Source organism: Vombatus ursinus, unplaced genomic scaffold, assembly GCF_900497805.2.
Source record: "Vombatus ursinus unplaced genomic scaffold, bare-nosed wombat genome assembly UNPS02014821.1, whole genome shotgun sequence".
Taxonomy (NCBI): Eukaryota; Metazoa; Chordata; class Mammalia; order Diprotodontia; family Vombatidae; genus Vombatus; species Vombatus ursinus.
In genome coordinates, this window is record NW_020954599.1 from 9,869,958 (window position 1) to 9,896,045 (window position 26,088).

Consider the following 26,088-nt stretch of genomic DNA (forward strand, 5'->3'; position numbering starts at 1 on the left):
TAAATACTGTAATATTTATGTTGTATAATAACTAAGACATAAAAAAAATCATGTTAGTTCTCATTAAGTAGAATGAGTACCAATGGATTAGCAGAACTGCCATGATGCTTTCTGAGCCTTGGAGTAATGTGTTATAGCTTTCCTTTAAAAAAAAAAAATCCTTCTGTGTAGTCAGCAGGACTCTAGCCTTTAACTTTCAACATGCTTCCCCAGTTAAGCTGATCTGCTCCAGACACAAATAGCTGTCCACAGCTGCTGCAAATTGATTTATCTCCAGATAACGGTTGCAACTGAATGATCAAAATGTCGCTTAGAAACTCTTTAGCTATTTAAGGTGTGTTTGGCCTTCTGTAACCTGATTTTAACCCCATTTTAAAATAGAATGGCATCTACACAAATTATGAAGAGAATCATCAAGTTTTGTCTAATGTTTTCATTATGTGTTTATTTTTGGTCCCAGAGTGTTTTGGGATTTTTCCTTTGCCTTCCTGCAACAAAGATTATTGCATCTACCCTCCCGTTATTGTGGCCACAGAAAAGGATGCTCTGGTAGCTAGTGAAAAGTGCATCTCGAGTAACATGTAATGCAACAGCATGATTTAGGGGAAAGGGCATGAAGTGAGATCACATTTAAGATTTAGAAAATACTAAGGGAATGCACAGAGTTCACACAATGAAGTAGGTTGAGAAACAAGTCATGAAGACTAAGGCAAGAATTCAACCAATTCCCTAAAGAAAATATGGATTAAATTCACAGGTATGTTTTTGCAGACACATTCATGGAGGGGAATATGGTGGAAGCAATGCATGAATGAGAAATTACTTTTTTTTTCTTGAAGAAGAGTGCATATGCTTTATTTTTCACTGCATTATTCACAAGTGGGAATATCTTTAGCTCAGGATTACTCTCAATTATTTGGCATTAGGGATCTTTACCATAGGGGCTTTTCTTAAATACACAGTCACACAGAGAGCATATGCCAAATTGATTAAATGTTTATGACTCAAACCATTTTTGTCCTCATGGAACTTGCATGAAGAATTATTGACATATGACTGATTCACCCCGAATGAGGCACTTCTAAATAAGTCATGGACTTCCCTTTTTGCTAAGATCATGTGACTCTATTTGAGGATTTTTTCTTGCCTTGGCAAGAAGGGAATATACTCTGAGGTCTAAAATGTCTTTTTTTAGCTACAACATCTAAAAATATACACAATGCATTTGCCATGTCCTGTTATCAAGCAACAAGGTACAGGTCACTATAAAGAAGCTATCAGATATGTCCAGAAAAGCCAGCCACAAATGATCATCTGACCATTTACATCCCATCCCTTAATGCAAAGTCCACTGGGACAGGTATGGCACACGTTTAGGAAATCTACCATATTAAGAAATATAATATACAAATCAAGATTTCAAAGTTCTCTGATGGCTCCCAGGTTTTCCTGAAACATTAGTGTCTGACCCAGTTTTGAACACATATTGAATCCCACCAGGTTGTTGCCCTCAACCAATACTACCAGGAAGGTAAGCTTTTCCTATGCATGTGCCAGTCTTCTTTTAAAACTGGGGATGACTGTATTATCAAGCATTCTACACTAGAAGTGCTCTAATATAATTGAATTTAATTATTTCAACTCTATTCAGTATAGATAATTCCCCCTTTGAAATGATCTCAAATCTTAAAACATGGTTCTTGTAAACATACGAGAAATAGAGCAATTTCCTAATTCACATTATGGTGAATTTTTGAGAAAGCAAATAAACAGTTTCCATTTTTTCAAGTTAAAAAAAATTAAAACCTCCTTGAAGCTATGGCTGCAGATATATTAGCAAATAGAGTATATGTAAAATTCAAGGAGAAATTAAAATAGCATCTCTACTGATAGATGGCAAATAAAGAGGAAAATAGGTCAGTAAATGGAGACGTATAATGAGACATTTGATAGCATGTATTTATATATACATTTATGTGTATATGTAATACATGGTATGCTGTTCAGAACATGCTTTTTAAATGAAGGTACCTATGGAAATCATTAATCTTGGCTCTATGAAAAGTAAGCGATAAAGTAACAATTAACACTTTTTAAATGAACGTGTTATATAATTCATTCAGTCTGTTTGCAGAAAAATTAAGAAATACCTCATGCTTTGTTTGCAAGGACTACACACCATTTATAAACTCCATGGTCAAGAAAGGAGTGTGAGGCAACATTTCTAAAAGTGATGGGAATTTGTAGAAATGTTTCACATGCCTCAAAATACAGAGAACTGTAATTAAGAAACTCACAAAGCTAATAACAAGATTTTCTATAGGTAAAAGGAAGGTTTGTTCATAATTGCGTCCAGATGGTTTGAGGGGTCACACAGTACTGACTATAGAAGCATTCAGTTACATGACTGTGTTAGAATTTTAACAATGTGTTAAGAAATAAATCGCTGATTATTTCTTTGGACCTAGGAAAAATTTGCTTTTCATCACAAACTGGAACCTAGTAAGAAGCTGTCAACTAAGAATGGAGAGCAGGTCAGACAAATAAATCCTTGAACTGAATGAACACTTGATTGAATTTTTCATTTGGTAGGGGTTTTCTCCCTAAAGATAATACTTTATATTTTATCTTTCCTTTGTTTGGTACTAATTCGCCAGAATCAGAAATTTAGTGGCATGTAAAAAAATAAATCAACCACAATGCACACAATAAAGTAACCTTCATTTTAAGTTGAAAATTCAGAGTTATTTAATGGAGGATATGTTTGAGTAGGAAAAGGGGAGGGGACTGGCCAATGAGAAAGCAGTAGAATTTCAATTGTTTTGTACCCTTGCTTTCCTTTTCTTGGAATTATAAAGGGGGGGGTCAATATGGGGAGAAAAAAAAGAATCCTATTTTCTGTTCACTGAGTGGACACCATCACTTGCAAAATGTCTCCTTTCCCCCTTTTCCCCATGATCTCCCCCAGCACTGTGGAGTGCATGTCTATGTGCATCCCCACCTTAGACTGACAGGGCCTGATATGTGTCTTCTTGAAGAATGCAGTCTTCATGGTCATGAGGGAATGGATGTGTAATGCTGTGCTGATACCAGCCAAGTAATATAATGTGCTGCCGTTAGGAACATTATTCATAGTTGATGAACACATACCTTTTCTAGTGAAACACATACATTTCAGAAAGAAATGCATAGATCATTTGCTGAAGCACATTTATTATAGCGAAATGTGTACCTCAACTAATGAAACACATAGATCATATAGTAAAATGATTATACTTCTATTGAGCAGATTTAACCATTTATGAATGTTTGGGGCCAAACCAGTTTGGGTGAGCAGACTGAAACCGATTTTCCAAATGGCAAACTATCTGTCCACTGGGACAATTTCAGAAATCATTCTGACTTTTCTGATGGCCAAAACCCAAGCACTTCTATGTATCTGGGTAGGCATGCCATTCAAGCCACATTGTAGATGGGAAATTAACAGGGTATTCCTATTAATAGCTTTATTTATGTATTTTCTGGAACCATTGCAATGTATATCCATGAATAATTATATGTGCGATTTGGGAGGGGAGGAGATGGGGATTGGAAAGAAAGAAGAATGCCTATTTATTGTTTATCCTCTCAATGTAATTAAGCACTTGTATCCTTTTACAATTGAGTTCTGGATCCTGAACACAACATGACACAAACTACCTTTATCTTCAACAACTAATGTCAGAAGAAGCTAGAAACAGATTGTGAGTCAGTGCCCCGGCCCCTCCAGGGTCAGCAATAAACTATCAATTCCCACTATATAAATTCAGTTAGCTCCAGCTCTCTGTTTGCCCTAAGGAATAGAATGGATCAAACACTTTGTTTATGACTAAAGAATCCCATAGTACACCCAGCTCTGACCATAACCCTAACTCAACAGGGCTGGGAAATGGATGTGAATTCCAGACTCATGGTTTTGAATGGACATAATTCACATATGCAGACATTGCACTGAAAAACTTCAGGCAGAGTCATCTGATTTGTGTCATTACAGTGGATTGTGCATACCTGCATTGACCTCAGTAGCACTCAGAGCCTTTCAAATAGACAACTACTGGGGCCCTAAAGTGACTGAGGTGTGTTTGTGGGCCCAATGGTCATATCACAATGTGCATTTTCTCACGTCTGCTACTCTTCTGTCCTCTTCCAATTTGGATTAAGTCAGAGTGGACAAAATAAAGAAAACACTAGCAAAGTCACATTAAGGAAATAATTAGAAATGGGAAGTAAGTGAAGGAATGCCACATGGATAAAACCCCATAGGGCCAAGATTTTTTTTTTTTTGTTACTCTATATACTGACTGAGAAGTCATAGCTTTAACTTCCCTTTACTTGGCTGTATCCAATCCACTAATGATCAGAACCCATCTCTTCTGCCTCTTTAGTACCTAATAAAATTTTCCCATCCTTGGGCAAATTTGGCTGTGGTGACTTGGCTGAATATTTTGCTTAAGCTCCAGAATGAGGATATGTGAGATTATGTTTCCAATCCTTTATCTTTCAGTGTTTTGATCTGTTGTTTCCATTGTTTTCTACTTTTGTTTTGGTATTAGAAGTGACAAAGGCAAAATTGGATGAAGTGGATATTAGGTGCAGTGTTTGGTGTGTTTTTCACTGAGATACACGACTTTTTCTTAAGTTATAGGAGCTCATTTCATTACTCAGTGAACCCTCCAGTGAACCTAGGATTTCACTATATAATTTATGTTTCCTGATACAATTCAACAGTGTAATCTTGTGATTTATGTGCTTCATTTATAATTTGATCATTTCAGCATAATGCATGTTTTTCTACATGATTTATGTACTTTATCCCATAATGTATGTGTTTCACCATATGATATATGTATTCATCAGCTATGTATTATGCCCCTGATGGCACCTTCCTAGAAAGGAAGGTAGAACACCCCAGCCTAAGGGCAAGTCCTGAGGTTAATTGCAATCAATTCACCTTCCATGCAATTACACTTTTCATCTTCCCAAGTCTGTGAAGTGAGCATGCTTAACGTGATATCAGCAGGGAAGCAAATACCCTAGAGTTTTTTTTTCCCTCAGAGTGAACATATATGTATATGTATATTTGTATATGTATATATGTGTGTCTATATGTATAATACATATATATTTATATATACACATATCTATGTATAGCAAATCAGAGCAGAATACCACTGAGGTCAGAGTTTTCTTCTTCTTTGGTTTGTACTGAAAAGATTTTTTAAGGATAATTTACTAATTGTATTTTTTTAAAATAATTTACTAATTGTACTACCACCTTTCTGATTTAGCTTATTTTTAGGTAGAAGAGGTATCAGTACTAAAAACAGGTTGCAAAAAATCCATTTTGATCTCCAAGGAGCACTTTTAAAAAAAATTACTTTTGAAGTAAACTGAGATATCTCAAGGAAAACTTTGTGTGGTGCATATGTTAGAAGTCCCCACCATATTTTCTGAAACCCTTCTCTGCATCATAATGTCTTTCCTGACAAGTGTCTGGAAGTATGGGCAAAAATCCAAGCCTTACACGTGGGAGAAGAGGGCTTGTGGCCTGGATTAACTAGATTGGCAGTTTATATTGATTACTTCTTAACTGTAGCTCAAGCCTAGGTGCTTAATTATCAAAGCCATGCTATTTAGCTCTTGAGTTCATCTTTTCCTGATGCTTATTCATATGACCCAAAATCTTAATCTTAAATTTGAAATATTGGTATTAATTGCTATGATACAACAGGCTCTAAATTTGGCTCAATAAAGAGATTTCAATTCTTTGTTTTTAGTTGGATGCTATAGAGGAGGAAATTGTAGAAGAAAGAGGGAAGGAAAGGGGAATCTGCAGTATTGTGTTCTGTTTTCTTAATAGGTTGAAAAAGTTTGGCACGTGCTATTTATAAATCCTTCACCAATCCTTGGGAGCAATAGTAATAATGTATACAAACATGTAAACATTAACCCTTCAATCTCCTATCTAAAAAAAAAAATAATGGAAATCATACTTCAAGAGGATTGTGCTCACTCTCCCCTTCAATAAAGTGAAATGGTAGATTCATAAGCAAGGAAGAAAGATATTTTGCAACACATTAAAATTCAATAGGATACTTACATTATTTTTTGACTCCAAAGGTCCAAAAATTAAGATTATCTAATATCATCTCTTTTACCCAATCCACAATTATTATCAAAACAATTACTAATTCCACTGCAGATGTCACTATTGCCTCCTAAATCTCAAGGAAAAAAAATAGGAGGTTTGCACATTCCTTCGATTTGTATCTATTCTATTTCACGTATGTTCCTAATTTGGATTTTAAGCATTAAAATCTTAAATTAAGGGGTATAATTACTCTTATGGTACACATAAATAAGTTCAAAGCAAAGATGAGAAAAAATCCTTTCATTTATTTCACTAAAGATATGTAAATGGAAAGGAAAGGACATACCATTACTGAGTAACATTTTTTTTCCAATTCTTTAAGTAGGAAACTGACTTTAAAAACAGAGTCACTAATCACTCCTTAGTGAAATATCCTTCTGAAATATTGGCTTTCTCAGTCCAGCTGGATCGATTTCAACACAGGCTTTCATCACGTCTAATTGTCAGCACAGGTTTCTTAAAACTGGTGCCTGTTGGGTTGGGGTTATGAACTTTGGAAAAAGCATTTTCTCATTATTAGCATCCATTATTGTTTTCATCATTATTCTTAAAGTTTTTTTTTAAAGTAGAATGTCCATTGCCCACATGTGGGTCCATCTTAAGTATTATCCACAAAACAAAATGACAGATTAGAAACTCAAATATAAAAACACATTTCTTGCTGCCCTACATTCCACCCTTAGTATGAGGGTAAGGGTTAGGTTTTTTTTTCTTAATTTTGATTTGGGGAATTTTGGGATTCATTCATTGTACTTTTTTTACTTGTTCTGTATAAAATTTTAAAAAAAGTAGAGACTGCTTTAAGGTGATAGGGGTTCAAGTCCTGCCTCTGAAATATACTGGTTCTTTGATCCCAGGCAAGTGACTTAACCTTTCAGTGTTCTGGAGAATTCTCTAAGACTATAACAACAGAGAAAGTGCCAACCTGCATTATTAGAGCGAATGCTTTCTCCTGGACATCCCCTGTACAAATGAAATTACAAGTCCAGGCACTATCTATCTGTTATAAAATGAATCAGGATAGACTTAACATAGGCTTTGAGTTAAAAAAAAAAGAGGTTAAGAACTTTTGTTTAAAGGAATATTGTGATAAGAAAGATTTAGAATGTCCAAAATCTGGCCTTCTCTTCTTTTCTGAATGCAAAGAAGGAGATGTTTCCATTCATTGCCTTTTTTTCTACACTGTTCATTTATGCCTCAAATCCATGGAATCTTACTCCTCTTTCTATCAAGTTTCTAAAATAACTTTCTCCAAGGTAACTAATAAAAATATGAAAATCAAGAATGTCCTGATAGATGAAAAAACTGTTAGGTGAATCTTTGATTCTAGATAGCAAACAAAACCTGAACCAGAAAGACATTCTTACCAATACTATTTACCATTCTCAAGAAGTGCAACGTCGAAATGGAAGCAGACTTTCCTGTAGATACAAGGCAATCCAGATGCTCTTATTTGCATATAGATATAAGGCAATCTGGACTCCTCTTTTTGCAGATGGCATTGTGTTGATTGCATCAACCACAAGAACATTGCAAACTTCTTAAATCACATATCCATAATTACAGGAAAGTGTTTGGCCTAACTATCCGCATGGGACAAAAGAAGTGGATGATTTATGTCTATAATGCAGACCATGCAGTTGAATGGCCATGACATAGTGCAAATAATCAATAAGTATGTCTTTGACAATCATTCCAAATGGACAATGCATAAGACATAGAATTAAAAAGATAGCACAGAGGGGCTAGGTTGTTTTGGAGAAAATTCATGGAGTTTTTAATGACACCAAACTTCTTCCTGAAACAAAAGCCCATCTTTTAACACTAATACTCTTCAGTTATGCTGTATGGCTGTGAAGTTGAAATGCTACCATTTCAGAAGGTTAAAAGTTGCAGGTCATCCAAAGGATGAAAGAAAGATGAATGAAAACTATCGGTAGGCTCTAGCACACTGACAAAAAAGAATTACATAGAAGTGTGGTATAATTCATAAGAGTATGGTATTCTCTACAGAGATCTTCCTCTTCCAATGCAGTTCAGCACAATATCTTCTATACTGTGTGTCTGAATCACTGAAAGGCTATGTATTTGTCCAGGTCACATAGCCAGTTGTTGTTGTTCTTTGTCCCTTATTTTTTAAGAGGACAAATGACATCACAGGTTAATGTTTTGACTTGCAAGTGATTTGTATGTAAGTGAGGCAGAGTTGCATAAACTCATCAGCCTCAATCTCTCTTCCAGAGTCATTGAAGTCCAGGGGCAAGACTAAAGTCAAGATGGCCTGAGATGATGATGGCCTGGGATACAGCCAAAGGTGAAACTTGAACATTTGTCTTTCTGATTCAAAGATCCCACTATTATATCCACTATTCTAACCTTCATCTCTTCCCTCCATTTTTCAATCAAATTTGTGAATGTTAAGATTTGTCAGTTCTAGGAGCTAAGGAAGCTAGGTGGCACAGTGAATAGAGGATAGGACCTGGAGTCAGGAAGATCTAAGTTCAAATTTGACTTCAGGCATTTACTAGCTGTGTGACTCTGGACAGGTCATTTAACCCAGTTTGCCTCTGTTTCTTCATCTGTAAAATGAGCTGGATAAGGAAATGGCAAACTACTCCAGGATCATTGCCAAGAAAACTCCAGAGTGACCCTGGGCAAGTCACTTAACTCCATTACCTAGCCCCACTCCCCAAGAAAAAAAGAAATATAGAGGCAGCTAGGGGGCACAGTGGATAGAGCACTGGCCCTTAAGTTAGGAGGACCTGAGTTCAAATCCAGCCTCAGATCAAACATTTGACACTTACTAGCTGTGTGACCCTGGGCAAGTCATTTAACCCCAATTGCCTAGAAAAAAAAAAAGAAAGAACGAAAAAAACTCCAAAAAGAGATTGAGAAGAGTCAGACACTACTGGAAAAACAACTAAATAACAACAAGATATTATATATACCCTGCTTAATTCTTTCTAATACCCTTATTCAAGTTGCTCCAGATATGGATATACATTCTTTTCATTAAAAAAATTGTATTGATGGGGAGGAGCCAAGATGGCAGAGTAAAAGCAGTGACTTGCTTGAGCTCTCCCCCAAACCCCTCCAAATACCCATAAAAAATGGCTCTAAACAAATTCTAGAGCAGCAGAAACCATGAAAAGAGTGAGTGAAACAAATTTCTACCCCAAGACAACCTGGATAGTTGATTAGAAAGGTCTATTGCACCAGGCTGGGAGAGAGACATAGTTCAGCATGGACATGCAGGCAAAACAAGCTTCAGCGAACCTAGAACAGGCCTCAGAGGACTGAATCATGGGCAGGTGTGGCAGTTTCCAGATTTCTCAACCCACAAATGCCAAAGACAGCTTAGAAGATCAGTAGGAAAAGTCTGTGACCATTGTGAGAGAAAAACTCTGCCCCAGCCCCAGTCCCCACTTGGCAGCAGGTTGGTGGCAGCTTCCAGAGCTTCTGACCCACAGACTGAGGGGGAATGGAGTGGATGATCAGAGAGGGACTGCAGGGATCTCTTTGCTGGTGCTGAGGCAGGATTCTCTTGCTTTGTCTGTGCTTGGATCTGGGTCACAGATCTGGGTGTCGATCCTGGGGCAAGGAGGAGTGCTGACATGGTGAAGCTTGTAGTGGCGGTGGAGAGGGAATCCTCCTCACAGTTCCAAGGCAAAAAAGAGGGTTTGTGGTCACTCATAGACCAAGGCACAGGCCAAGAAAGGAGTAATCACCTCCCCACTGAAGAACTGAAAACATTCAGGTCCCTAGAAGTATCTCTGAAAACAGCTGCACAAAACCCCTGAAGCTTGGGACATACATTCTCCACACTGGAAGCAAACCCCTACCTTACCATAGAGTTTAAAACTCAAGTAATTGGATGGGATCATAAGCAAACAGAGAAAAAAATTGTCAGACCATAGAATCTTTCTTTGGTGACAAAGAAGATCAAAACATACAATGAGAAGAAGACAACAAAGTCAAAGCTCCTACATCCAAAGCCTCTAAAAAAAAACATGAATTGGTCCCAGGCCATGGAAGAGCTCAAAAAGCATTTTGAGAAGCAAGTAAGAGAAGTAGAGGAAAAACTGAGAAAAGGAATGAGAGTGATGCAAGAAAATCATGAAAAATTACTCAACAGCTTGCTAAAGGAGACCCAAAAAAAAATATTGAAGAAAATAACACCTTAAAAAAATAGCCTAACCCAAATAGCAAAAGATGTCCAAAAAGCCAACGAGGAGAAAAATGCCTTAAAAAGCAGAATTGGCCAAATGGAAAAGGAAGCCAAAAAGCTCACTGAAAAAAATACTTCCTTAAAAATTAGAATGGAGCAAATGGAAGTTAGTGACTTTATGAGAAATCAAGAGATTGTAAAACAAAACCAAAAGAAAGAAAGAAAAAATAGAAGACAATGTGAAATATCTCATTGGAAAAATGACTGACCGGGAAAATAGATCCAGGAGAGATGATTTAAAAATTATTGGACTATCTGAAAGCCATGATCAATAAAAGAGCCTGAAATCATCTTTCAAGAAATTATCAATGAAAACTGCCCTGATATTTTAGAATCAGAGGGCAAAATGGAAGAGATCCCCAAAAGAAAACTCCTAGGAATATCGTAGCCAAATTCCAGACTTCCCAGGTCAAGGAGAAAATATTACAAGCAGCCAGAAAGAAACAATTCAAGTATTGTGGAAACACAATCAGGATAACACAGGATTTAGCCACTTCTACATTAAGGGACCACAGAGCTTGGAATATGATATTCCAGAGGTCAAAGTAGATAGGATTACAACCAAGAATCACTTACCCAGCAAAACTGAGTGTAATCCTTCAGGGTGAAAAATGAACATTCAGTGAAATACAGGACTTTCAAGCATTCTTGATGAAAAGATCAGAACTGAAAAGAAAATTCAACTTTCAAATACAAGACTCAAGAGAAGCATGAAGAGGTAAACAGGAAAGAGAAATCATAAGGGACTTATTAAGGGTGAACTGTTTACATTCCTACATGGAAAGATATTTGTACCTCATGAGACCTTTGTCAGTATTAAGGTCATTGGAGGGGAAAAAGTATATGTATAAATATATTGATAGATAGAGGACACAGGGTTAGTTGAAGGTGAATGGATGGAAGGTGGAAGGTGGCTGGAGAATAAAATTAAGGGGTGAGAGAGGATTATACTGAGAGAAAGAGAAAGGGAGAGGAAGAATGGGGTAAATTATCTCACATAAAACAGACAAGAAAAGGCTTTTTACAGTGGAGGGGAAGTGGGGGAAGGTGAGAGGGAATGAGTGAATCTTATTCTCATTAGATTTGTCTGAGGAGGGAATAACATACACACTTAATTCCCTATAGGAAAACAGGGGGGAAGGGGATAAGATAGTGGGGGGGGGATGATAGATTAGGGGAGGGGTAATCAGAAGCAAACACTTCTTTTTTTATCTTTTTAAAGGCAATTGGGATTAAGTGACTTGCCCAGGGTCACACAGCTAATAAGTATCAAGTGTTTGGTCTAAGGCCAGATTTGAACTCAAGTCCTCCTAACTTCAGGGCTGGTGTTCTATCCACTGTGCCACCTAGCTGCCCCAGAAGCAAACACTTCTGATGAGGGACAGGGTCAAAAGAGAGAATAGAATAAACAGGGGGTGGAATAGGATGAAGGAAAATATAGTTAGTTTTCCACAGCATGACTAATATGCATGACTACACAAGTATAACTTGTATCGAGTTGCTTGTCTTCTCAATGAGGGTGGGTGTGGATGGAGGAAGGGAGAAAATTTGGAATCCAAAGTTTTAAAAACAAATGTTAAAAAATTGTTTTCACATGCAACTTGGAAATAAGATACACAAGCAATGAGGTATAGAAATCTATCCTGCCCTACAGGAAAATAGAAGAGGAAGGGGATAAGAGAAGCAGGGAGGAGATAGAAGGGAGTGCAGATTAAGGGTATTTAGAATGCATGCTGTCTTGGGGTTAGGGGAGGGAAGAGATGGGGAGAAAATTTGGAACTCAAAATCTTGTGATTTTTTTAGAAAAAAAATAAAGAAATACAATTTTTAAAAAAGTGATGAGCAGACAGACTTCAGAAAAACCTGGAGAGACTGACATGAACTGATGCTGAGTGAAGTGAGCAGAACCTGGAGAATGTTGTACACAGTACCAGCCACATTTTACAATGACTGACTGATACATCTAGTTCTTCTCAGCAATACAAGCATCTAAGACAACTCCAAAAGACTCATGATAGAAAATGCTATCCACATCCAGAGAAAGAATTTTGGAGTCTGAATGCAGGTGGAAGCATACTTTTTGCTCTCCCTTTCTTTTGTTGTTTTGTTTTGTTTTCTCTTTCTCATGGTTCCTCCCATTTCCTCCTCTTCTTTACATAATGACTAATGTGAAAATATGTTTAATATGAATGTATAAGTAGAGCCTATATCAGATGGCATGCTGTCTTGGGAGGGGAGAGAAGAGGGAAGGGGAGAAAATTTAAAACTCAAAATCTTATGGAAGTGAATGTTGAAAAGTAAAAATAAATTAATTATAAAAAATTGTAGTGATGGGTCAATAAGAAGATACATTGTGTGTTACTACTTTTCTTCATAGATTTGTTTTTAGGTAGTAATAAGCCCCATGAATTTTTTCCAAGCCTTTCATATCCTTTTTTTCAAATACCTTCAGAATCAATCCCTCAGTTCACCCAATGTCACCTCCATTAGGGACTTTTTTAATGTGTACTTTCTCTAATCCAGCTGTTCTTCCCATTTGTGATTTCTTTAGTGCTATTTCTACCTTTTTTTCCCAGCACATCAGACACTGTGATGTTAGAGTCCAAATCTGATGATTCCAACCATTGATGGAGAAAGCATTTTATTATGATATTCCTGATTGGATTTTCCATCTTTATTGTGACCCTCAAAGAAGCTAGATTTGGAGTCAGAAGACCTGGTTTCAATTCCACACTCTGACACTTGCCCTATGTTTAACCTTAGACAAGCCATTAGTCCTCGGGAATAATTTTCCTCATCTATAAACTGAGGGGGTTAGATGGCCTCTGAGCACCTTTCTAGCTTTCACTGAATGATCCTATGATCCTTCCAATTACATGTTTACATGTTTTTGGGAAGATCTGGTTCAACTGGTTCTTTTGTCACATTTTCACAAAGTCATTGTTTCCTTCTTTCATAACTTCTTGATGTTTTATGAAATATTGCACTTAATATTCTGACATAGAGTTTGAGAAAGCATAGCAATGAGAAGGCAAGCAACTCAATGCAAGTTGTACTTGTGTAGTCATGCAAAACACTTCCATAGTCGTCATGCCGTGGAAAACTAATTATATTTCCTCTCTCTCTCTCTCTCTCTGCAAATTACCACCTTCTGTGCAATTTATAGTCTTAGGCAGTTGCTACATGGTGCAGTGGATAGAATTCTGACCCTGGAGTCATGAAGACGAGTTCAAATGCAATTTGAAACACCCTATGCAAGTCACTTAAGTAAGCTCTCAGTTTCCTCAACTGCAAAATGGGGTTTATAGGAGCACCTACTTAGCAGAATTATTGTGAAGATAAAATGAGATACTATTTATAAAGCACTAATCACAGTATCTCACACATAGAAGGTGCTATATAAATGCTTGTCCCATTCCATTTCCAAGAACACTTATAGGTTAGGTGACTTACCCAGCATCAAACAGATGGTACATGTGAGAGGGGAGACTTGATTCCAAGTCTTCTTGGCTTGTAGGTTGGCTCTGTAAATACTCATCCAAAATGGCCCTTCTATCACACTGGTCTATCACGTTCAGTATTGAATTTATATTCTAAATCAAGACCCTTAGCTGTTACCACTTGGTGCTGTTTCCTGATTGAACGAGCTTGTAGGTTTTGAGCTATTATTTGTGGTAACTAATTTATATAAGTAAAGCTTCCTTAGAAAATGGAAATAATATATGAAAAAATTAATCCTTTTACACATTTCCAAGTTTTCAACATTAATAGCTTATTTAAATGAGTCAGCTATGAGTTATTTTATTTTTATCTTCTAGTTTTTATTATTTCTTTTTATTTGGTATTGATTTTAGTCTTTGTGTTAACAAGTCTGGCTGCACACAGATAGTTGATTTGGAAATAACTTCATTTCTGGCAACCAATCACTGTTTGCCTCTTATGATATCATCAATTATGGTTTTATGAGATGTTAATTGGCATTTGCCATGCCCAGAACTTCCCAACTATGTTTTTGGAGAGAGTATGCATCATGCCTCATTGTAAGGCTCATGCTTTTTAAGAAGTTTTTGGTCTCTTATCTTTCTCACTTCTGAGAAATGTTTTCTACAATTTTTTTATCCATCATTTTCTCCTATACCCACCTTTGCACTGAAATCAGCTATTATTGAAGAATATGATGACTTAATTTGTTGGATCTCATTTCAGTCTTTGTAAAATTTCTTTATGCTAAGGATTCTTATTCCAGGGTCCATTGACCCCTAAAAGGTGTACAGATAGATTTTAAAGGGTCTGTGAACCTTTTTATTTTAATATCTATATTTAAATATAGTCATTGTTTCCTTTATAATCCTATGCATTTTATGTTATGCATTTTAACACATTATTCTGGAAAGGAATCCAAAAGCTGCACTGGAATACCAAGAGGGTCTACGACACACACACCAAAAGTTTATGAACCCCTGTCCTACTACCTCATTTTTGCAACAGATTTTGGCAAATATGCTAAATTTACTTTCATCATGTATATTTTATAAATGTTCATTATGAGCCTGAGAAAGTAAATGATCAAGTTTCTTATGAAATTATTTTTCTCATTGTCTTATACATGTGATTAAACAAACCTTGCCTATCCTTTATTTGCCTCTCCAAGGAATATTTTCCTTCCACTGGCTGCTACTTTCTTTTTTTTTATTTTCTATTTTTTCTTATTATTCTCTTCCATGAAGTAAAACCAGTCTACTAGTTTTTTCACAAATTTAAAATGCCATATCCTTCCTCCAGACATTTACACAGGCCTTTCCCCATTCCTGTTGTACCTTCTCCCTTCTGATTTCCATTTCTCAGAACCCTTGCCTTCCTTCAAGACTCAGTTCAGTACTAAGTCCACTTCAAAACTTTCCCTGATTCACTCAGGTGCTGGTGCCCCCTGACTGTCTTCAAGACTCAGTTCAGATCCTACCTTCTACAGTAGCCTGGTTTCCCTGGCTACTAGTACTTTCTCCTCTGAGATTACCTTCCATCTACTCTGTATATAGCCTGAACATACTTAATTATGTAAATGTTGTCTCCCCATTAAAATGTAGCTCCTTGAGGGCAAAGACTATTTTAGTTTTTCTTTATATATTCCTGACACTTAGTACAGTGTCTGGTACATAGTGTGAGGGATTGTCTGATGTTGACTACTGCCACGTGAAAGTTGTGGCAAGATGGGGTAGGAACAAGATATTGGGAAGTAACCAGAGCTCACGCTCCCGAGGCAGTGGGCAGCGCTATGTGGAGCTGTGATAAGCTGGAGAAGGAACAGGATACAAGGAAGTAGCCGGAGCACATGCTCCTGAGGCAGGGGGCTGTGCCACATGGGAGTGGGATGGCAGAGAATGAGTTCCCTTTGTCTAGTCCTCTCCCTAGGTGCAACGTTAACCCCAGACGTCTCCTTCCTGTGTCCAAACCTGACTTCCTGGGTCACGTGCTTTCCCTCTGTGTAGCACTGACCCCAGACGCCTCCTCCCGGTATCTGAGCCTGACTTCCTGCGTCACGTACTCTCTCTTTGTCTAGGCACTAACCCCAGACATCTCTTTCCGGTATCTGATCCTACAATGAGTCACTAGTGGGCGGGCTGAGGAGGAGGGATGAAGAAGGTACTTAAGGGACAGTAGGGATCGGAGCGTGTTCTCTTGCTCCTGCTCTCTTGCTCTGGCTTTCCTGCTTGGCCTTGCTGTGATGGCCTCTGAATAAAGCTCGAATGTTTGCACCTCCTGATTGGCTCATCTCTGTTTTTATCCAGGTGGGCACCGAAGACTGGTAAGTAGTATGACCCTGGCAGCCCGCTCCTTATAGGAGGAGAGTGCACGGTGTGACCGGCACAGTAAGTGCTTAATAAAATGTATGTTAATTGATTGGCTGACTCCCTCAACAAATTATCTTTTATTATTCTTGGTTGTGTATGTTATATCCCCAATAAATTGAGATCTCCTGGAGGACAGAAGTAGTCTGTTTTTTTGTCTCTGTATAACTGGTACAGGGCTTTGTACAGGGCTAGCACCTGATAAGTGATTTTTGAATTGAAATAAGCCAAGAACACAAAGGCTGGGCAAGGTAACATGTGTTGAACACTGGAAAATAGACCATTTTGACAGAATTAATGTTATTATAAAGCAGCAGTTGTTGATGTGTGATCTGGGGACCTCTAGGGATCCCTGAGGTAGCTAGGTGGTGCAGCAGATAGCGCACTAAACTGGGAATCAAGAAGACTCCTCTTCCTGAGTTCAAATCCAGCCTTAGACACTTAATCACTGTGTGACCCTGGGCAAGTCATTTAACTTTGTTTGCTTCAGTTCCTCATCTATAAAACGAACTAGAGAATGAAATGGCAAACCAAGAAGTGGAGTCAGGATGGCAGAGTAAAGGCAGGGACTCACCTGGGTTCTCTGAAATTTCCGTCCAAACAACTCTAAAATAATACCTCAACATGAATTCTGTAGTGTCATAACCAACAAAAGGATGAAGTAAGATAATTTTCCAGCCCCAGATGATTTAGAAGGCTGGCAAAAAAGGTCTGCCTCACTGGGGTTAGAGTGGAGTAAAGTCCAGCAAGGACCAAGCCCCAGTAAGCCAATAGCAGGCCTTGGATTTGGGGGAGGGGCAGTGATTGAATTGGCAGTGGCAACTTCCAGAGTTCTCAGCCCCCATAGATGGTGACTAGTCAGAAAGACATTACAGGGAACCATTTGCTGGCACTGGATGCAAGAATCTGGTTCATTGCCCATACATGGCACTGAGTCATAGTCCCAGGGCAAGGAAAAACACTAGCACACTAGAGTATGCAGCCACAGGGGAGTAGGGACCCTGGTCACAGATCCAGGGAAGAAAAGAATACAGGTAGTCACTCACTGATCAGAGCACAGGCCAGGAGAGCAGTGACCACACCTCTCCTTAGATCACACCTCTTTGGAAGAAATGAAAACTTATAGACTCCCAGAACTAGATCTGAAAACAGCAGCTCAAAAAAACCTGAAGCTTGGCACAGTACTCCTACACCCCAGGAGCAGAGCCCAACTTTAACATAAAGTTAAAAGTCAAGAAATATGCTGGAAAAATAAATAAATAACAACCAAAAAAACCTGACCATAGAAAGTTACTATGGTGACAGGGAAGTTGAAAACACAAATCTGAAGACAGCAATGAAGTCAAAACAGCTACATCCAAAACCTCAAAGAAAAATGTGAATTGTTGTCAGGCTCCTCAAAGATTCCTGAAAAGTCCCAAAAAGGATGTTTTAAGTCAAATAGGCAGATGGTAATAAAGGAAAAGAAATGAGAGTAATGCAAAAAATCATGAAGGAAAGATGAAATTAAGGAGTGAAAAAATAGGGATTTTTTCTATTTCTATTTCTATAAGGGGGTTATATATTAAAAATAAAATTAAGAGATAAAAAAAGAAAGATGCATTGAAGGAAATGGGAAGGGAGAGGTAGAATGAGGCACATTATCTCACATGAAAGAGACTCAAAAGAAATTCTACAGGGAATGGCAAGATTGGGGTGGTAGTGTTAGTGGACAAGTCTTAAACCTTACCCTCATAAGAACTGGCTCAAAGAGGGGGAAAAAACCATACATACCTAGTTGGGTATAGAAATCTGTCTTACCCTACAGGAAAGTAGGAGGGGAAAGGAATAAGTGAAGAGGGAGCAAATAGAAGGGAATGTGGACTGGACAGGCAGTATTCAGAAGCAAAACACTTTTTAGGAGGGACAAGTTTAAAGGAGAGAGAGAGACAGAAAGACACAGAGACAGAGAGGGACAGAGACAGAGACAGAGACACAGAGACAGACAGAGATAGAGACAGAGAGAAAAAGAGAAAAAGGACAGAGAGAATGAACAGGAGGAGATAGGATGGAGGGAAATAAACAGTAATCATAACTGAAAAAAACATTTTATAGCAAGTTTCTCTGATAAAGACCTCATTTCTCAAATACATAGAGAACTGAGTCAAATCTATAAAAATATAAATCATTTTCCAATTAATAAGTTGTCAAAAAATACGAATAGGCAGTTCTCAGATGAAGAAATTAAAGTTATCTATAGTCATTTGAAAAAAATGTTCTAAATCACTATTGATTAGAGAAATGCAAATTAAAACAACTCTGAGGTACCACCTCACAACTATCAGATTGGCTGTTATGACAGAAAAGGAAAATGACAAATGTTGAAGAGGATGTGGGAAAATTGGGACACTAAAGCATTGTTGGTGGAGTTGTGAACTGATAACAATAATTCTTTAGAACAATTTGGTACTATGTTCAAAGGACTATAAAACTGTGCATATCCATTAACCCAGCAATAGCCCTATTAGGTCTGCATCCCAAAGAGATTTTAAAAACTAGGGTGGAAGGAGGAGTTATAGATACAAAAATATTTATAGCAGCATTTTTGTGATAGTAAAGAATTGGAAATTGGGAGCATGTCTGTCAATTGGAAAATAGCTGAATGAGTTATAGTATATGTCTGTGATGAAATACTTCTGTGTTATAAGAAATAATGAGCAAAATGTGTTGAGCAAAACCTGGAAAGACTTACATGAACTGATGCAAAATGAACAGTGTACACAGTAACAACAATATTGTATGATGACCAACTATGAATGCTTTAGCTATCCTCAGCAATATAATGGTCCAAGAAAATTTTGAAGGACTTATGAAAATTACTATCCATCTCCAGAGAAAGAATTGAAGCAGTCTGAATGCAGACTAAAGCATACTTTTTTACTTTCTTTTTTTTCTTGATTTTTTTTGGTTCCTGTTTTCTTTCACAACAAAATACAGAAATATGTTTTGAATTACAACACATTTATAACCTCTATCAAACTGCTTGCCTTCTCAAGGAGGGGGGAGGTGAGGAAAGGAGGTAGAAAATTTGGAACTCAAAATTTTAAAATGTGTTAAAAATTTTTACATATAAATGTAAAAAAAATTTAAAAGAATGTCAAACCACTTCAATATCTTTACCAAGATATCCCCAAATCAGGTCACAAAGTACTGGACATGACTGAACAATAATAACAACAGGGTTATGAGACACACTATTAGGGGATCTATGAGATCAGAACTATTTTCAAAATAATACTAAAATATCTTAATTTCTAATAAGGTAAATGTTGATAGATAGAACCTACATTAAGAAAAACCCCTTTGGGAGATCCTCAATACTTTTAAGAGTATAAATGAGTCTTAAGACCAAAAATTTTGAGAACAACTTTTAAGACATGCTTTAATGATATCACAGTTCCATTTTAATTGTTTCATAATTCAGATCAGAACCCCTTGAATACCTTCTCAGCTTCAATACTTCTTGACCATGTATTCCCATGAATCCTCCATAAAGAATCTAATTCTGGGACAAGTAGGTGGTGCAGTGGATAGAGCACTGGCCCTGGATTCAGGAGGACCTGAGTTCAAATCCAGCCTCAGACATTTGACACTTACTAGCTGTGTGACCTTGGGCAAGTCACTTAACCCCATTGCCTACCAAAAAAAAATCAAATTCTGATTGGGAGAGGATGACTTCAGTTAGATTGTGGCTTTTGATCCTGACCTTGAAAAATCATTAGAACCAGAAGACAGAAGGATCTACATGAGCAAAGTCAAGGAAACTAAGAGGTATATTTGGGTTATATTATCACCTCTTAACTTCTTAGTGTCTTTTTAATACAAATGTGCCACTTGACCTAGGATAGAAATGTGAAATTAAGACTAGAAAATAATGTTTGACCATAATATGAATGGTCTTGACAAAATAAAGCATTTGGACATCATAGGCCAATGTTTTTGTTCATACATGTCTTTAAGGTTAAAAAATTGAGCATTTTCATATATCTATATATATTCACTTATTTATAAATTATATATACATGTTGCTATACTAAAATGTTCATGATATAAAACTTACACAAAAACAGAAATTTTAAAAGGTCAAGATAAGGATGAAATGATATTTCATCCTAGGGAGTCATTGCAGTTTATTGAGTGTGGGAAGGGGAATGACATGAGCAGACCTGTACTTAAAAAAAAAAGCACTTTAACAGCTATAAGGAGGATGGATTGAAGTGGGGGATACTTGAGGTAGGGAGACTAATGAGGAGGCTTTTTCAAGAGAAGAAAGGAGAAATGATGAGGTTCTGAACTAGAGAGGTGGATGTATGAGTCGAGATAAAGGACAGAAGCATGATATATTACAGAGAGATAAATTATACAATTTGGTTACTAATTGTAAATGTGAAGTGAGTGAGAATGAGAGCTGAAATATGGCAGCAAGATTGTCAACCTAGGTGACCAGAAGGGCGATAGCACCTTTGGCAGTAATAAAGAAGTTCTGAAAAGGAGTGAGTTTAGAAGAAAAGGTGATGTAAGGAAGTCTGTGATGCAGTGACCTATGTCCATCCTGTATGACTCACACATACTATTTGTTTCACTCTAAATAAAAAGTGAGGTGGTGCCTTTACCTGTTGGTTACTAATTTCTCTGTGCCCTCCTAGAGTTTGGATGTATTGAAGACAAGTCCCATCAATGGCTATCATAGAAAGAGGTGAGATCTTACCTATTGTACCAAATTCCAAACGGCTAATCACATTCCCCCACCTTGGGTCAGCCCTTGGCCTCCACTTTGTAGAACTTAGGAAATCACTGAAAATTTGAACAAGGGAGTGGCATTTCCAGGAAAATTAACACAATATGGGTACAAAATTGATGGAAGACAAAGAAACTAGGACTGGAGACCAGGGGCAGGAAGGTGCAGGGAATGGTAAAATGAAAATGTTGATGGAATTAATTTCTAGTACTTGATAGAAACTATTCAAAGAAGCTTGATCATAACTTGCAAGGCTAGGCCAAGGAAAGTTAGCTATAATCAACATTTGAGTCACAGGAAACCTTGCCATTATTTTAAATAAGACTTTTTATTAATGATAAACACCATCATTATCATTATCATCAATCTATCCCCATCAGGTAAAACACCTGGGTGCTGCAAATGGCTATACAGAATCATTAATATGTTCACAGAGGAAATGTCTGGGACTCTTGTCATTGGTGAAAGATATTGCTTCAGAAATTAACCCATCTGCCACTGGCAGTGGATTATTAGTCTCCTGAATGCAAAGTCTTATTTCTTTTACTGACTAGCAATGATAACCAGAATGTTACTTATCTTTTTGGAGACTCAAAACTTTATACAGTTTAAGATTTTCCTTCATATAATAAGATTCACTTTGTCCTCTTTTTCAAACTTTTAATGTTATCTTTTGATTTTTTACAATAGTATCACTTCCACTTAGATCCCTTCCTTTACCCCTTTCCCAGAGAACCATTCCCTGTACCAATGAAAGAGGGGGAAATGAAATTCAAAAACCTTAACCAATACATCAACACCAGTATGTGCAATGTCCCATACCAAGCCCCCTACCTCTGCAAAGGTTTTGATCCTTATCTTAAAATGATATTTTAGTTATGTTATGTGTAATGCCTATTTGGGAATTATTAAATTCCAAAACATCTATTAGGCAACCACTTTGGATGGAGCACTGTTAGGTGCAAGGGGGGAAACTAAGTAAATAAGAATGACAGGTTCTCAAAAGTAGTAAGGAGCCTCAAAGCCTATCTAGTCCAGCCCCTCCTTTCTATGACATTGCCAACCAATGTCACTCCTGAGATTTTTACAAACCTCCAGTGGAGGGGAATTCAATGCCACTCAATGATAGATACCTAGCAAGCCATGCAAATTGGTCACTGGGACAATATGTGGGGTGAGCCTCCAGGGCTGGGCATATCCTTTGCCAAGTGACCAAAAAAATTGTATCTTCCTAGAAATGATGAGGGAACAGGCTTACCTCTCCGATCGTGTTGCTCCAGCCAGCCAGAACATGAACTAGAAGTGAGTGGGGTATAGGCATACCTCCAGGACTGTTCCATGGGATGTCCATAGTCTTAAAAACACAATGACCATTGCCTACAGTTTTAAATTTCACCTCTTAAGTGGGCATTCTTGGCCATCTGCAATCTGGGGCCAACCTATATTTGTAGTATGATTGCCTACAACAACTGTATGTAAACATTCTAATCCAGACTACTCCTACCCTACACGCCTCATTGTGCTAATTTCCCATCCTTTCCTTTCCTCCCTGGCCAAAATACTATCCTTGCTTTTCCACCTATCCCTCTCCTTCAGGATCCAGCTCAAATGTTATCTCCTCAAACATTATCTACCTTCTCCTCCTCATACAGGATACAGAATTTTAAGCAGAAGAAAAGCATTATATTTTTGAAGGCTGAGAACTTGAGTTGATGTTTCCCCCTATGACTTCTAAATGTGGGCAACCATAAGCAAGTCATTTAACTTCTCTGGTCTTCAGTTTAATAATCTATAAGACAAGGAGGTGGAGACAGAGGAAGAATTACCTAACCTATAAAGTTCTTCTAGTTTTAAATCTATGATCCTTTGACAGTGAGTCAGCCAAGGTCATCTCTTTCTCTTCATATTTTCTATAGTAATTAATGTCTATACCACTCAGAAGACATTTGGTCCTATACATTCTTACAATGCAGTTTTTTTTTTGTCTTTAGTACATTTCCCCAATTACAGTGAAGTCTGCTATAGGTCAGGGACCATAGCAAATACTTTTGGTATGTCCTGTAATACTGAACATATGGTGCCTTCTTCAATCATTATCTGTTAAGTGAAAAAAAATGGGAATGAATGATTTTTTTTCTTTACATGAAGACTTTGAATAGCTCTGAATGTCCAAAATCTTTCTCCCTCTAGTCTGCTTTTCCTCATTTTCTTATTACTCTTTTTAGTACAGCATTATTTATATATTTTATTTTCCATCTTGTGATTTTCTCCTGAATCCTCTTTCTCCCTCTTTGCTAGAGAGACATTCCTCATAGCAAATAATTTTAAAAGAGAAAAAAAAATCAACAAAACCAGTCAACACATGAGAAAAATAATAAGATGTTATATTCAGCATTCCATGGATGTGGGTCCTCACTTCTGCAGAAGGGGCCAGAGTATCTTTTCATCTCTTTGTAGGGGTTCACTCTTTTTCTTAAAGACAACACAATCCATCCAATTCTCCCATTTTGAGACTTGGACATCTTGGATTCCTTTGATCCAATGAGATATTTATAAAGTACTCAATACGGTGCTTGCCACTTAGTGCTTAATACATGCTTGTCTCCTTCCCTCTTTTTCTCCCTCTCCTTCACCCCATCCCATCTAGTGAGTTGCTTTCTACTACATTTCAACCTTCACAAAGTCTTTTAATAATGACCCTTTCATCCTGTCCCAATGACACCACCTCAGTTCACACTCCTCTTGTTACCTCGAAACTAAACTACTGCAAAAATCTTCTAACTGGTCTTCCTTCATTCATTGCTAAGTTCTTCCTGGGACCTCCATTTTGGAGAGGGTCCCAGATCAGCCACACGTCATTCTCCAGACTTCTCTACCATTCTCCCTCACAGCTACCTCTCTTCATTTCAGCTCCCCCTTTTTTCTATTTTCCCCATTAAAATGTAAACCCTTTGATTGTAGGGACTATCTATTTTTTCTTGTATGTGTATCCCCAGCACTTAGCATAGTGCCTGGGACATAAGAAGTTTTTAATGAATGCTTGTTGACTGTTGATTGACTCTAGCACCTCTTCATAACCTACTTTATGTCACTGACTAAAGTTCCAACTTCTTAGCCTAATACCCAAGTTATACACTCTGTATTCCAAACTGAACTTTTTTGTTTTCCAAATTTACTTCTTGATTTCTAAGCTTGTGGTCATAATATGTACCGTCAGCCTGGAATGCTTTTAATTTGTCATACTATCCCCATCTTAGGACTAATTCAAATTCCTTTCCTCCATGGTTGTCTCTTTCCAGACAGACCTAGAACTAATCTTTCCATCCCCTAAACTCTAAGACTTTATTTCTACCACTCAGTGCATTTTCACAATCTGCTGTTGTTCAGCTTTTTTTTTGTTTGTTTTATTTTTCAGTTGTGTCCAATGCTCCATAATCCCATTTTGGGCTTTTCTTGGCAGAAATACTGGAATGGTTTGACATTTCCTTTTCCGGGCTCATTTTACAGATGAGAAAACTGAAGCAAAAAGGATTAAATGACTTGCCCAGGGACACACAGCTAGTAAGTGTCTGAGGCCAAAATTTGAACTCATAAAGATGAGTCTTTCTGATTCCAAGCCCAGTAAGAGCACTGCACCACCTAGCTGTCCCTTTTGCCACAATCTACCTCACACTATAGTAATCTTGGACTGCATGAATCTTCAAAGCCCACACAGCATGCCACTCAAGGATATACATATAGTGGGCTCTTGTCAGTAATTTTTTTTGAGCACCAAGTGATCTGCCACAAGTCAGGTGTATTTTGCCATAAATGATTTGCCCTAAGTAGAAGGATTGCTTTGCTGCCCAGGCTCCATGGCACTTTTAGGTTAAAAAACTCTCAGCACTAGAAAAATATTCAACAGTTTTTATATTCAGTTCAAACAACTGTGGGGCTTGATCTGATTCATATAGTTCTGTCAAAGTCCTATATAAAAAGCAGTGCAAATTAGGAAATTGCCTTTTAAAAAATCTGACATGAATATGAATAGTTAAACAGACTTTTAAGTATGTACACTGGAAAAATTCTGAAATATGCATTTCAGGACAGGAACCTATTGATTGGGAGAAAAAAAAATTGCAATGTCTCTGATTAAGTTCTGTCAGCCAAAATACATAAAAATGAACATTTGTTAAGGTCAAGAGACATTCCCCAATAGATAAATGGTCAGTGGAATAAATAATTTTCAAAAGAAGAATTGCAAAGTATTAACAACCATATGAAAGACTGTTCTAAATCACTCATAATAAGCAAATCAAAACAACTAAGACTTCACTACATACCCCAGCAACTTTTCCAAAGATGACAAAATAAATGTTTGAAGGTTTATAGAAATATAGATTTGTTGCTACCCTATAGCTAGAAATTCAAATTGATCCAAATATTCTTGAAAATAATTTGTAATTAAGTGAAAAGGGGACTAAAATGTTTATACCCTTTGGCCATAGCAGTAGCCTTATATCTCTCACATGTCAGGAACAGAAAAGAAGGTCCCATAGCTACCAAAATATCCCTAGTAACTCTTTTCACAGTAACAAAGAACTTGAAATAGGTGTCCATTGATTGGAAAAATGGCTAAGCAACTATGGTATATGACCACATATGGATAAATCAAAGATGTAATGTATGTGAAGATTTCAGAGATATATGGTATGACCTCCATGAAATAGAGTGAAATAAACAGAACCAGTTTCTATGATGGTGTAAACATAAATGAAAAGAACCACAAAGTGAAGCAACACTGTATAATTTTAATGACCAAACACTGCCCCAGAGAATAGGTAAGGAAATACACCTTCCTTCTTTCATTGAAGAGGTGGGAGGATATGTCTGAAACATTGAATATACTGTTAGAATTGATGAGTGTGTTGGTTAGTATTGTTGAAATTTTTTCTTTGTTATAAGGAAAACTTTATGTGGCAGAGGAGGGGGAATGGTATAGATAGATAGATAGATAGATAGATAGATAGATAGATAGATAGATAGATAGATAGATAGATAGATAGAT